The following is a 12,970-nucleotide window of genomic DNA, read 5'->3' as shown; positions in this document are numbered from 1 at the left end:
AGAAAAAAACAGACTGCAAGGATCCTGTCTTGAAAATAGCCATCCTACTCAGGATTTGGGTACAGGCAGATTAACCGGTTCCCGTTCCACCTCTGTAAAGGTCATTATTGTCCCCATTTTATAGAGAGGAAGCTGAACCTGAGTGTTGGCTTCTTGGGTAATATCATTCCAGGTGTCCCATTCACTTCAGATCCAGGGTACTGCTAGTGGACCTGATGATGCCACATGGTTAATGGTTTTTCGAAGGCTCAGAGCCTGGAGCAAACAAGCGTCTTCTCTCAGTTTACAGTAAGAATTGCTATGGCTCTCTCAGCAGCTGGGACAATATGAGTCCCTACCACTGAGCCACAAAGGCATCCTTGGACTTCTGGTTAACAACAGCAGGTGAAGAAGAAAAGTTGTAACTGCATAGACACCAAATGTTCGAATGATTTAAGATTCAGGGTATATTTTTAAAGTAGGAGATAAATGAAGATATAATTTAGCTGGCCACCCTGATGGATCAAAATGCCAGAACTCACCTTTCTCTCAAATTTGGAAAATTTGAGCCTTTCTCTCAAATTTGGAAAATTTGAGCAGCAAGGCATCATTAAAAGTGATAAATGGGAAAAAGAATGAGCAAATGGTGTTGTGTGATAACTGACTGAGTATGTACAAAAGGTGAGAAGAGGAACTTAGGATCTAAAATTCAATGCCAAAGAGACAGCAAAGGGAGAAAAGGATATGGAGGTGGAGGATAAACCAAAGAATATATGATTAGTAGAAGTGACAAAAAGAAAAAGAAAAAAGGAGTTACTTGGTTTCTAGCGAAAGTGTTCTTTCTAATTTACTTTTGCAATTTTTTTTAAAAAAATGAATTTAACTTTGAAACCAATCCACAAAATTGGGGTACCAAAGAAACTGAAAGCAGCTTAAAAATGCTAAGCACATTTTCCCTTTCACCTCCCCATCCCTTCTGCCTTGCTTCTAATGTTATTGTGCTCCTCTCATTTTGACTTATAATGCATGCTCTGGTGAATGACCAAGGTTTAAGCATTCATTCAAGATTAGCATGTATAAGAAATGTAGGATACTTTCATTAATTGGATTAGGGTTATATGTGTTTCATTTAAAAGCTGCCGTGATCACTAATGGAATGACCTTGAAGTCATTATCTGTTAAGGAGCCCGAGACAAGATTGTTCTTCATGTTCCAGTTGTATTTGTCATTACTTGAAAGTGTAGCGTTCATATAAAATATTGCTCCTACGCTATAAATGCATTTATTGAGATTTTTAACCCGCTACACAGCAAGAGTCTTTCTTAGGGAGCAATATTAAACCTGCAGAATACAATTTCTTTTTCTCTTGTCCACTTAAACAAACAAAAACACGCGCGCGCACGCACACACACACACACACACACAGAGACAGAGAGAGAGAGAGAGAGAGAGAGAGAAATTTACCCAAACATGAGCATTTTAAAGTTCCATTTATATAATGAAAATGTTAAATATGTGCTGAAATCTATTTCATTGAAACCAATGGGAGGTTAAATTTTTACCTTGACAAGATTGTGTCCAGTGTATAGAATAGCTGTGTACTTAAAAAAGGGTTCCAATAACAGTTTCTTAATTCTTAATATTACCGGTAACTTTTCCCCCTTCTCACTGATACCTTTTTTGCATACATATTTGAGCAGGCACAAAGGATGTAAAATGCTAAATTTGGCCAGCTGATAACTAACACAACTTCAAATTCATGAAATGAAACCATATGATGTATGCATTTGAAAGGATCTTCACATTCAAGTTTTGTGAGTAATCTTACAATGTTTCTCACACACAAACACACACACACACATTTAAATGTTGAGTTTTTAATTCATGTGATTTTCGGTTTAAGCTCTTGCTCATACTTTGGGATGGCCAAGTGCACTGATAAACACCACAATGTTTTCACCATTAGGGAAATGTACAGTGCACAAAAACCAACTACCCTTGTCATGATCCAGACTCCGGCTAAGAAGTGAATTCAGTTTAGACACAAGAACATAAGAATAGCTGGCTGGATTAGGCCAATAGCCCATCTAGTGAAGCATTCTCTTCTCAGTGTGGCCAACCAGGTGTCTATTGGAAACCAGCAAGCAGAATATGAGCACAAGAGCACTCTCCCTTCCCATGGCTTCCAGCAACTGGTACTTGGAAACACGGCTGCCTCCAACTGTGGAAGTAGAGCATAGTCATCATGGCTAGTATCCGTTGATAGTCCTCTCCTCCAGGAATTTGTCTCATCCTCTTTTAAAGCCATCCAGGTTGGTGACCATCACTGCCTCCTGGAGGAGCTTTCTTCGATGTGGCTCAGGAAACAGGCACCTGTGCAGTAAGCTGCTGTCCATCCATTGCACTGAATTCTTGGTCATCTCGCTCTTGTTCTGAGATTGAATCCAAAGAACTCTGAGCAGGATAGTGAGAATGATAACAGTATAGTATAAATAATTGTGGAAGAGTTCATGCAATGTTGGAATAGGAAGAATTCATAGTTCTAGTGCTTCTACCGGACCAGATAGTTGCACAAGCTCTTACACAGGCAAAAGAGCATATTTGACTTTTCTTTCCCTAGGGAAAAGCTCTAATACAGGTTCTAAAATGCCCCCTCTTCACTTAACCTGCTCTCCCAACCCACATGGACCTCAATACTCGATGTCACAACCATGCAGACACAACTTGAATGGGTGGCTTTGTTGAACATCCAGAGTAAAGAACGGATGGAGGTGGCCCATCATGTTCTATTGTTGACCATGAATGTAGAGGTGACCCTGCCAACAGCAAGTCTTATTCAGTTGCTCTTGACCATGGCTTCTTCCTCCATTGTTAGAGGCAGTATTCTTCAGAATACCAGTTGCTGGGAACTGCAGGAGGAGAGACTTCTCTTGTGCTTGGGTCTTCCTGCTTCATGGTTTCCTACAGGCATCAGGCTGGCCAATGTGAAAACAGGCTAATTGAGTTGATGGCCCATTGGCTTGATACAGCAGGCTGTTCTTATGCCCTTATATATGTTTTGATTATGTATTTTGTCTTTTTATGCTGTTAACTGCCCTGAGATCTTTAGATGAAGGGTGGCATACAAATTAATTAATTAATTAATTGAATGAATGAATGAATGAATGAATGTTGTTGTGCTTTATCTCACTGTGTTCCAACTAAGCACTTGTTTTGCTGTGCCTGGCATCAGTGCTGGAAGTGAACCAAGCTGGGAGAAAAGTGACAGAAGGCAAGCAGGAAAGTGAGCCAGAAATACCATAACCAGACACTGGAGAGACCTGTCAGGAGTAAGCATGGACCAATGGTACCAAATAGTATGGGAAACAGCCCTATTAGAAAAATTAACCAATAAACTGACACGGGGACAAACAGAAGAATATGCCTTTACCTCGGTATGGCTCCCCTTTATCACATACACAGCCCAACAAGACAATGACAAAAATCCACCAACAGCATACAAATCAGTATGGCTAACCTGATCCAAAACACCCACCCACCCCACTCACACATGAAAACAAAGATCACCACAGACAATCACAAACAAACAACCACACCCTAGGCCAACCCCAACCTCTCTCACCACCAAAGGAACACAAGTGAACAGCAGAGAACCTGCACGAGCTGACACCAAACCCTACACACATTAAGCAAAATAGAAACATCGCCACCCGACCCCACCCCCACCCATCTCCCCACCCCTTAATGTCTCAACAAATGAAACTGATTTGTAAAAATGTTACACGGGGGAAAATACGAGAGACGTTACACAAACCTCTGTAAAACAAGAAAATCTTTAATAATAATACCCCCCCCCCAAAAAAAAACAGGTCCATAGTTTCCACCACCAAGCAGAGATGCTCCAGGAAGGAGCTGATGGACACACGCAGAATCCGGGCTTCATTTGCTCTCCATTGACTGCAAAAAAATTATATATATATTGTATAGACTGAAACATAAAACGTCAACACTTGCACTACACTTAACAGTCCAATGAACATGCCACTCCTTCTGCCAATATCCTCATTCTATTCTAGTCCTTGAGCTTCCCTTTCACTCTTGGCAGACACTGGGCTCCTGGTCCAATACATTTTGAGGCCAGAAAGAAAGAAAAAAGACTCTTCACCCTGTTTAACAGAATGGAGCAGGCTGATGAACAAACGTCTGTGGCTGCCCTGTGATGGCATGTATGACTTCAGGGGTTTACTCCAGAAATTGTCCATACTTTTGGTGAGACCTGACCTCCTCATGCAGGTAATGGAGATAAGAATGAGTGCACCACGTCAGACCACAGGTAGGAGGGCTCCAGTTTTGAACATTCTTCCATATAAAAAGCTCCCCATAAACAGAACGTGAGCACGTCAAGGAGAAAGATTCTGTCCCAGCCCATTGTCAGCTCTTCTTCGTTTTCTGTTTTCAGGGAGCATTTTAAAATACAGAAGCTTTCAAAACTGATTGCCACCTGCAGTCTGAATTGAGAGAGTCAGCACTTGGCCACCTCATACTGGAGTAGCCTAGGCAAAAACCCTGTGTTTTTTTAAATTAAAAAAAAAAATCAGTATTCTGTCCCCTTAGATTGAAGCTTCTTATATGACAGCTATGCCAGATACTGTCATCTCCTTTGGAATATTTTGTAAAATATTTCCCCCCTATTGGAATTAATTGTGAACATTCATTAAGGCGTGGAGACAGATGAAATATTTCAGGTGAATCATCGGGTCTAATATGAAAAAAGGGCTTCTGTGGCGATGGATTAGGCTCTTGATTTACAGGGAGAGTTGTCTGTTATGAAGATATACACGCTGGGATTTATTATCAAGAATCTGTTTTTAATTTTGGAGATTGTTTACCCTTAACTACTGCATGTCAGAACTCGGGGACAAATTTCTGCTTAGCATTTAATTTCAGATACTTGCCACAGTGGGCAGTAAAAAATGGGCCCCTGGAATTTGTGGCATCATTATGAATCTCTCATTCTGGCAGGCCCTGGAAGTAGTTTGTCTTTGAAATCTCCTTGGTACTTGTTAACCCTGCTCTGACATGTAAGAGCTATCGTTTATTTATTGGACTTTGCCCATTTATGAAAAAAAGTACAAGAATTATTAATGGTTTAGTATCTATTAATGCATTACTTGGGTGGAATTCAAACTCCAGTATTTATGGTAAACCCCTTTTATAATAAAGCATGCATAGAAATAGAGGAATGCTGATTCGTAATGTTGGAAAGGGTCTGGTGCCGTTGGAACAACTGTCGGTAAAATATGATCTTACCAGCTTTTTTATTTATAGCTATAAATAAGAAATAAGCAGTCTGGGTATGAGGGGAAATGATTAAGAATATTTGTGTAGATAATAAAGACTAAATAACCTGATGCAATGAACCGTGTGTTCAGTATATTGCTGTTGAGAAACTGGTGTTCTCTGGGAAGGCAGGGAGAGTCTACATTTTCTGTGTCGAAATAGCCAAGGATCCTTGGATCACAGAAGTGATTGTCCACATAAGAGACAATCCACAATGTATATTATTGGTAGCAAAGTTTGGGGGGTGGTGGTAGGAAAGATGTGAAAAAAGAGGAATGTATAGGTTGGTTAAAATGGGGCAAAATACTGGAGAAGGGAGAAGGATGGTGTGGCAATCACACAGGGCCCCCGGACGTTTCATGGTCTATTGACCCTGTGCCACCACTGCGACTGGTTTCTTCGCTGCCACCACCCCGCTTCTCATGGGGACACACGGAGTCCAGACAGTTGTTAACATAAACAAATAATCAAGTTTATATTCAAATGCAGGAACAAGTGTATGGTTTTGATTTATTTTTCTCTTGTCAGTCTCCTAATCTTTGTTCCTAACAACTTCAAACTGAACTATTCCCAACTGTCTATCTGACTCAACCTAACAATTCCTCTCACTCTCTCACAATACAACTCGACCAACCCACTGCCTATTCCACCCTCTTCCTTCTCCAACACCCAAGCCTCAACTCCCAAGTGACAAACCTCAACTCCCAACTCCCAAACCTCAACTCCCAACTCCCAACTCCCAAACCTCAACTGACTTTCAAAACCTCCCACTCTATCTTTTACTCCCCCCTTGCATTCTCACTGGCCAATCACATCACACCCATTTTAACCCTTTCCTTGACCCATCCTGGGAGGCAAATGCCACAGATGGGATTAGGCCAAATGGGATGTCCCAGGGTTTCTTTTTTTCCTTTTCCTTTTTTTTTTTTAAGCTCGGTTGGCTATCTTTGACTTAGAAAGCAACACTGTACTTATTGGAACAAGAAAAGCATTTATTGTCAAATATTAATCTTTAGAATATTCATCACCTGGGTTCAATATGAACAATGGTAATCAAATTGTATGGCTTCTTGTGCAAAGGTAGAGCCCATCCATCACAAAGGTTGGCCTATAGCTGTATATCAATTTTCAGCATTAAAGTTACACAGTATTATCTTAGCATTAGGTTAACTGTCAAATAAAAATAAAAATTAATAAGCTGGAAAAAGGAAAAGACAAGGCATCCCTCATTTAAACCCCTTAACCAGAGCCAACCATAATTGAAATGTCTTTTTTCTGAAATGTTAGCTTTAATTCAACTGAGGTTCACACCTCAACATATTTTCATGATTGTTAAATACTTCTGGAGGTGCAGAAATCATCAAGTTTTAATGTTCACATGTTATTAATTCTGTCTTTGCCCGATTGTTGCATTGTAGTGTAACTTGAGGATGAAATGGACTTCAGGAAACCAGTTTAACCTTGAAACTTGTTTTTCAAAATGGAGATAATGGAGCAATTGAGATGTTTACTCTGGACTTTGTGCTTGCAGTCACCCTTTGTAGGTTTGTGTAAAACTGTAGAACTGCCAAAAAATGGGGTGGGGGGGGTGAGGACATGCCCTAGGAAGGCTTACAAAGATTATGAATGCAATTTTCAGAATCCTGAACATGGTGGCTCCAAGTGTGGGATTTTGTTTCAAAACCTCCTGAATCAGAAATTTCAAACGGCTTTCTGTGCACACCCACAATGGACCTATGGGGATGTGCTGATTCAAAATTGTCTTGTGGTTGCTGAGTGCGGGTAGAGAGGCTTGCCAAATAGCATCATGTATGGCAGGGATAGCCAACACAGTTCTTGCCAGATGTTACTGGACCACCCCTTCCATCATCCCTGACCACTGGCCAAGCTAGCTGGGGCTGATGAGATATATAGTCTGGAACCCCACATCATATGTCATGGATAATCACAGAGGTGACCAACTCATGCTTTCACACACATACACAAACACACAATCTTTATTGTATTTTTTAAGGTGATCATAGGTGAATCAGGTACCCATGAATTCAGTACTCAAAATGGATTGCCTGCATCAAAAATGAAATTAACTTTTTAGTGGAAGCAATTCACATCCTTCTTAATAAGGATATCAGACATGGCTGTCGAGTAAGAGGGGCAGAAAGGGCACATGTATTAATGTTTTGGATACTGATTTTCCCTGGGAAATGTGAACCTTCCCTATTAGATACAGGGCTGCTGGTGGCACCATATGCTCACTGGAAATGTGCATAGGATGCTTTTGGTACCAGTGAGAAATTCCCCTCCAAGCAAATACCAGCTTTGGAAGAAGAATTCTCCAGTATGTAAACCTCTCAACTGAATGATCACTGATGAGGCATTGTGGTTAAAATGTCTGACTAGGACCTGGGAGAGTAAGTTCAAATGTCCATGCAGCCATGAAGCACACTGGGTGACCTTGGGGTAGCCAATGCCTCTCACCCTAGACTAACTCACAGGGTTGTTGTGGCAGTTCATTGACGGGCTGGAGAACCATGTATGCCATCATTAACTCGAAGAAGAAGAAGAAGAAGAAGAAGAAGAAGAAGAAGAAGAAGAAGAAGAAGAAGAAGAAGAGGTGTAAATGCAATAAATTATATAGAATATATCTGGAACTGAATTTTTCTGGAACTGTGGACGAATGTCGAGGATTGGGGAAATATTTTATTTTTAACCGAGCACAGGCAATCCTGTGTAGTATTATCATAGTACTTACCACATATTTGAGTTTCTGAGTGCAATAAACATACATTACATCAGGAATCTTCCAAATTGTTTGCCAGAGGCTACTCGGGGAGTGTGTGTTAGAGGGAAGTTTTGAACTGGGAGCTTCCTGGTTTACATCCTAGTCCAATAGTGCTGGGTAGGCAGGAGGCAGAGATGGACATCAAAGTGGATGGATTTAAAAGAGGAATAGACAGATACATGGCAGAGATGGCTACTAGTTCTTGTGCTCATGTTCTGCTCACTGATTTCCCACAGGCTTCTGGTTGGCCATGTGAGAACAGGATGCTGGACTAGATGTGCAACAGGCCTGATCCAGCAGGTTATTCTCATGTTCTTATTTGGGGTCAGAAGTCCAGGTCTCCACTAAGCAGCACAGTCAGGAGTTGCTCCAACGTAACAGAACTAGCTCAATGCATATCATGAAGTGATATGGATTGCCATCTACAAAGGGAGAGAGCATAAGACTGTTAAGTCCAGAGTCTAAAATTATCCAGCTGCACCACTGACTCAGTTTCCCCACCACTATGTTAAACTAGTTTCCAGGTCTTTTACCCTCAGACCAACAAGCAAGTGGGTTTCGTGTTCTGCAGGTGTTCATCTCTGACCCACAAATTAAAGCTTTTAGATCCTCTACCATAATTTTATGAGCTTACTCATATGATCTTAAGGCTTTTATGACCTCATAGGAAAGTCCTGTTCTGCTATCTGGAGACCATTTGAAATATTAATGACATAACACACATCAGTTTTGCTGGCAGACCTATTCTACCTATAAGCCTGCTTCAAAAAGGCACTGGGTGTTTTCCCCCTGTTCCCTCCCCCCTTTTACCTCACATTTTGTCCCTTTAGAAATTATCATGACGCATGTCAGGCGCTTTCACACAGAAGGAAAAAAGTCACATTAGCTTCCAAGTTTCTGATTGTCTAAATAACACAGTAACTCAACATACAGCTGTCTGGCATTTTGACAGTACAATAACCCATAATTCCTTCTGCCACTCAACACTTCAAGGTTAGCATTTTGTAGTTTGCTCTCAAGGAGCATTCATTTAAATTTTCAAGAGGCAAAGTGCTGAAATGCTGCATTATACCTCTTTAGATATATTTTTATTTACTTTTCTGGTGTCCAATTTTTTCCTCCTCTCCTGGTATTTTCTCTCTCTTTAAGTTGCCAGTGAAGGAGTTAAGTATTCTCCAAACTCTCTCTATTAATTTTGTGTTTAATATAATAAACATTAACACTATGCCTTGCTATAGCAAGGGCATATAATAGTAAGATATTATTTAGATTTGTAAACTGTAGGGAAAGTCAGAAAAATGAATATAAACATACTGATTTGCCAAATGATTTGTTTAACATGAGCTTTGGTGTGAGCTTGGCTTGGGAGAGACCGATTACTGGGGTGGTTGTGGGTGGGAGAACAGCATGGGATTCTTTCTTGAATGACTTACTTTGAGAAACAGTAATATTTGGTCATCTTAAACTTCTGTATCACATCACATAGTTTTACCACACTAGAATCTCAACAATTTTATTGGAAGTTGGGAGGCAGTCTCTCACAAGGCAAAGTTTGGTATGTTTTACCCAAGATCAGTTCCTTAGACAAATATCATTTCCATGAAGGAAACTACAAGTACTCCATAGGGTGATGAGTTGTTCTAGATCAGGCATCCCCAAACTCGGCCCTCCAGCTGTTTTGGGACTACAACTCTCATAATCTCTGACCACTGGTCCTGTTAGCTAGGGATGAGGGGAGTTGTGGTCCCAAAACAGCTGGAGGGCTGAGTTTGGGGATGCCTGTTCTAGATGTTCTAGCCTAGCATTTCCTCTGACATGTAGTTTTCTGTGTGAAGCAGGGTGGGGCAGAGGGCCATTGTAGGGTGTGCAGCTACCTCAATCGTCAACTGCATTCTAAAGTGAAAAAGCTGAGACCTAGGTCTGCCACATCAGTGAGGTCACAATATTATGTCAGACTTATGAGTGTACATGAGCCTATTTAATTACTGTGTAAACCTGACACACATCTGGGCTCTCTGCTGTGTGTACATGTTCTGCAACAGAAACATGCAAAATCCACACAAACTTCACACACTTTCCACCTTCAGCGGGTGCAGAGAACTGAGCCCTTCGACACCCATGCCTCATCTCTCTATATGCCTCCCCCACTTGGCAGGCTACTGATACTTTAGAGTGCTCCACATCTCAAAAAATGAGTACTGATTCTTTGTCATGTGGTGAAGGAAACATTGTCATGTTATGAGCTATGGGGAATTATAAAAGAAAGCAAGGTGAATACATCACCATGCACTAAGGTATAGGACCTCTGGACAGATAAGTTCAGTCAAAGGGAACAATGGGATGTGGCGCTCATCTTGCTTCAGGTAAAGGGAACTGGCATTTGTCTGCAGACAGCTTTCTGGGTCATGTGGCCAGCATGACTAAATTGCTACTGAGGCAACGGGACATTGTGACGGAAACCAGAGCACATGGAAACGCCATTTACCTTCCCGCTGCTGCGGCACCTATTTATCTACTTGTGTTGGTGTGCTTTCAAACTGCTAGGACGGCAGAAGCTGGAGCAGAGCAATGGAAGCTCAACCCGTTATGGGGATTTGAACTGCCAATCTTCCGATTGTCAAGCTCAAGAGGCTCAGTGGTTTAGACCACAGTGCCACCCGCATGGACTAAGGATCTGTCAGGTAACAGTGCCTTTCCTGGGTTTCAGTTTGGCTAGTGCTTTATGCATATGTAGCATCATGGGACCTTTGTTAAGTTTTAAGCAACATACAAAAGATGCACAGTTGTGGTTTTAAGCACAATGGCTGCACAGCAAAAAACAACAACAACAAAAACCATGTGTTACAACTATATGTTGCAGAGGTTTTTATTTTTTATGGCTCTGTGTGTCACTGTGCTCATGTGAGAGTGCATATGTTATGCAGGTGGAATGAGCAAGAGAAATCAGATGAGTAAATAATGCTTTTATCTACATCTCACTAGTAACAATGTACATCTTTTGGTGTCTTGATTATGATAACATTTGGGATATGATTGACTGCCAAATATGTTGGCAATGCAGTAGTTCAAACTCAACAAACCCTGGACCTGCTTTCATCCTAACGTACAACATGCAGCCCCGTTTAAATTGTTTAATACATTATGCCCATTTTTCTCCTTTTCTCTCTAAGACGAACAAACACAGCAAGGGCACCTGCAATTTAAATAGTTGTATAGACCATTTCGTGGGACGTGGGTGGCACTGTGGGTTAAACCACAGAGCCTAGGACTTGCTGGTCAGAAGTTTGGTGGTTCGAATCCCCGCCACGGAGTTAGCTCCTGTTGTTCAGTCCCAGCTCCTGCCCACCTAGCAGTTTGAAAGCACATCAAAGTGCAAGTAGATAAATAGGTACCGCTCTGGTGGGAAGGGTGTTTCCGTGCACTGCTCTGGTTCGCCAGAAGCGACTTAGTCATGCTGGCCACATGACCCAGAAGCTGTATGCCGGCTCCCTCGGCCAATAAAGTGAGATGAGCGCTGCAACCCCACAGTCGGCCACAACTGGACCTAATGGTCAGGGGTCCCTTTACCTTTACCTTATAGACCATTTCAGCAAGCAAGGGATGAGAAAATCTCCCCCTGTTGAAATTCTCCCATCTGCACAATGATAAAGCCCTGCGCTCCTTTGCATCTAGTAATTTCCCTCTTCATCTTCTGCGTAGCAAGGGTGCTAAACAACAGGGAAAGGATAGTGACACACACCTCTGATACAATCCACTTATTGTTAAGGGCTATGTTTTCACCCCACTTGTGGATCTTCACTCTAGACTCTAGAGCAGGGGTCAGCAAACTTTTTCAGCAGTGGGCCGGTCCACTGTCTTTCAGACCTTGGTGGGGGGCCGGACTGTATTTTGAAAAAGAAGAACAAATTCCTATGCCCCACAAATGACGCAGAGATGCATTTTAAATGAATGCACACATTCTACTCATGTAAAAACACCAGGCAGGCCCCACAAATTACCCAGAGATGCATTTTAAATAAAAGGACACATTCTACTCATGTAAAAACAAGTTGATCCCTGGACCGTCCACAGGAGATTGGGCCAGATCCGGCCCCTGGGCCTTAGTTTGCCTACCCATGCTCTAGAGCAAGGGTTGTCAGCCTGGTCCCTACCACCCACTAGTGGGCGTTTCAGGATTCTAGGTGGGCGGTAGGGGGTTCTACGGTGCAAGCTGAATCCTCCTTCCTTCGAGCACTGTTGGGCGGTAAAGAAATTTTACCATCAAGAAAGATTCATTAGTGGGCGGTAGCTTTGAAAAGGTTGACGACCCCTACTCTAGCGTATTAGATGTGGACTTGAGAGACTGAGATTCCAATTCCTGCTCAGCTGTTAATTTTCCTCCCCAACAATCCATTTGCAACCCCATTAGCTCAGAAAATCGCATTGATGAAATTTGGGGTGGTCTACCAGCATAAAGTTCTTTCTCACCATTTGAAATTTAGTATAACACGGCGGTATATTGATCAAAAAGCCACAGTTCCATAAAACAATATGTTACTGCACTGTGACATGAACACTGGTAACCGGGGCAGATTGTAAGATTATAACAAGTAAAAACTTTCACACAAAAAACCCAGTCTGAATGCAGCCTGGGTGACCTAGGTTAGTCATTTTTTAGGTTAACCTCTCACTGGATTGTTGTGGTGACAACATGGGTAACAGTGGTGGAGAAGAACCATGTACAAAGTCCTCCATGTAGAAAGGATGGAAAAGAGGTGTAAAAAATAAGGAGTAAAAGTGCTTCCTCCAACTGGATCTAAACATTTAACTGAGAATTGGGAGAAATCATAATAAAAAAATACAAATGATTCTTTAAAATGTTGCTGCTTT

The 12,970-nt window shown here is 41.7% G+C and overlaps 1 protein-coding gene across 1 annotated transcript in view; it reads left to right on the top strand.

Annotated features, from left to right (window-relative positions):
- LRMDA (leucine rich melanocyte differentiation associated) overlaps positions 1-12,970 on the top strand; it is a 733,109-nt gene that overhangs the window by 354,598 nt on the left and 365,541 nt on the right.

The sequence above is a fragment of the Podarcis melisellensis genome (assembly GCF_964234715.1).
Source record: "Podarcis melisellensis genome assembly, chromosome: 5".
Classification (NCBI taxonomy): Eukaryota; Metazoa; Chordata; class Lepidosauria; order Squamata; family Lacertidae; genus Podarcis; species Podarcis melisellensis.
The sequence above is the reverse complement of the archived record's forward strand: the minus strand, read 5'-3'. Positions and strand labels throughout refer to the sequence as shown.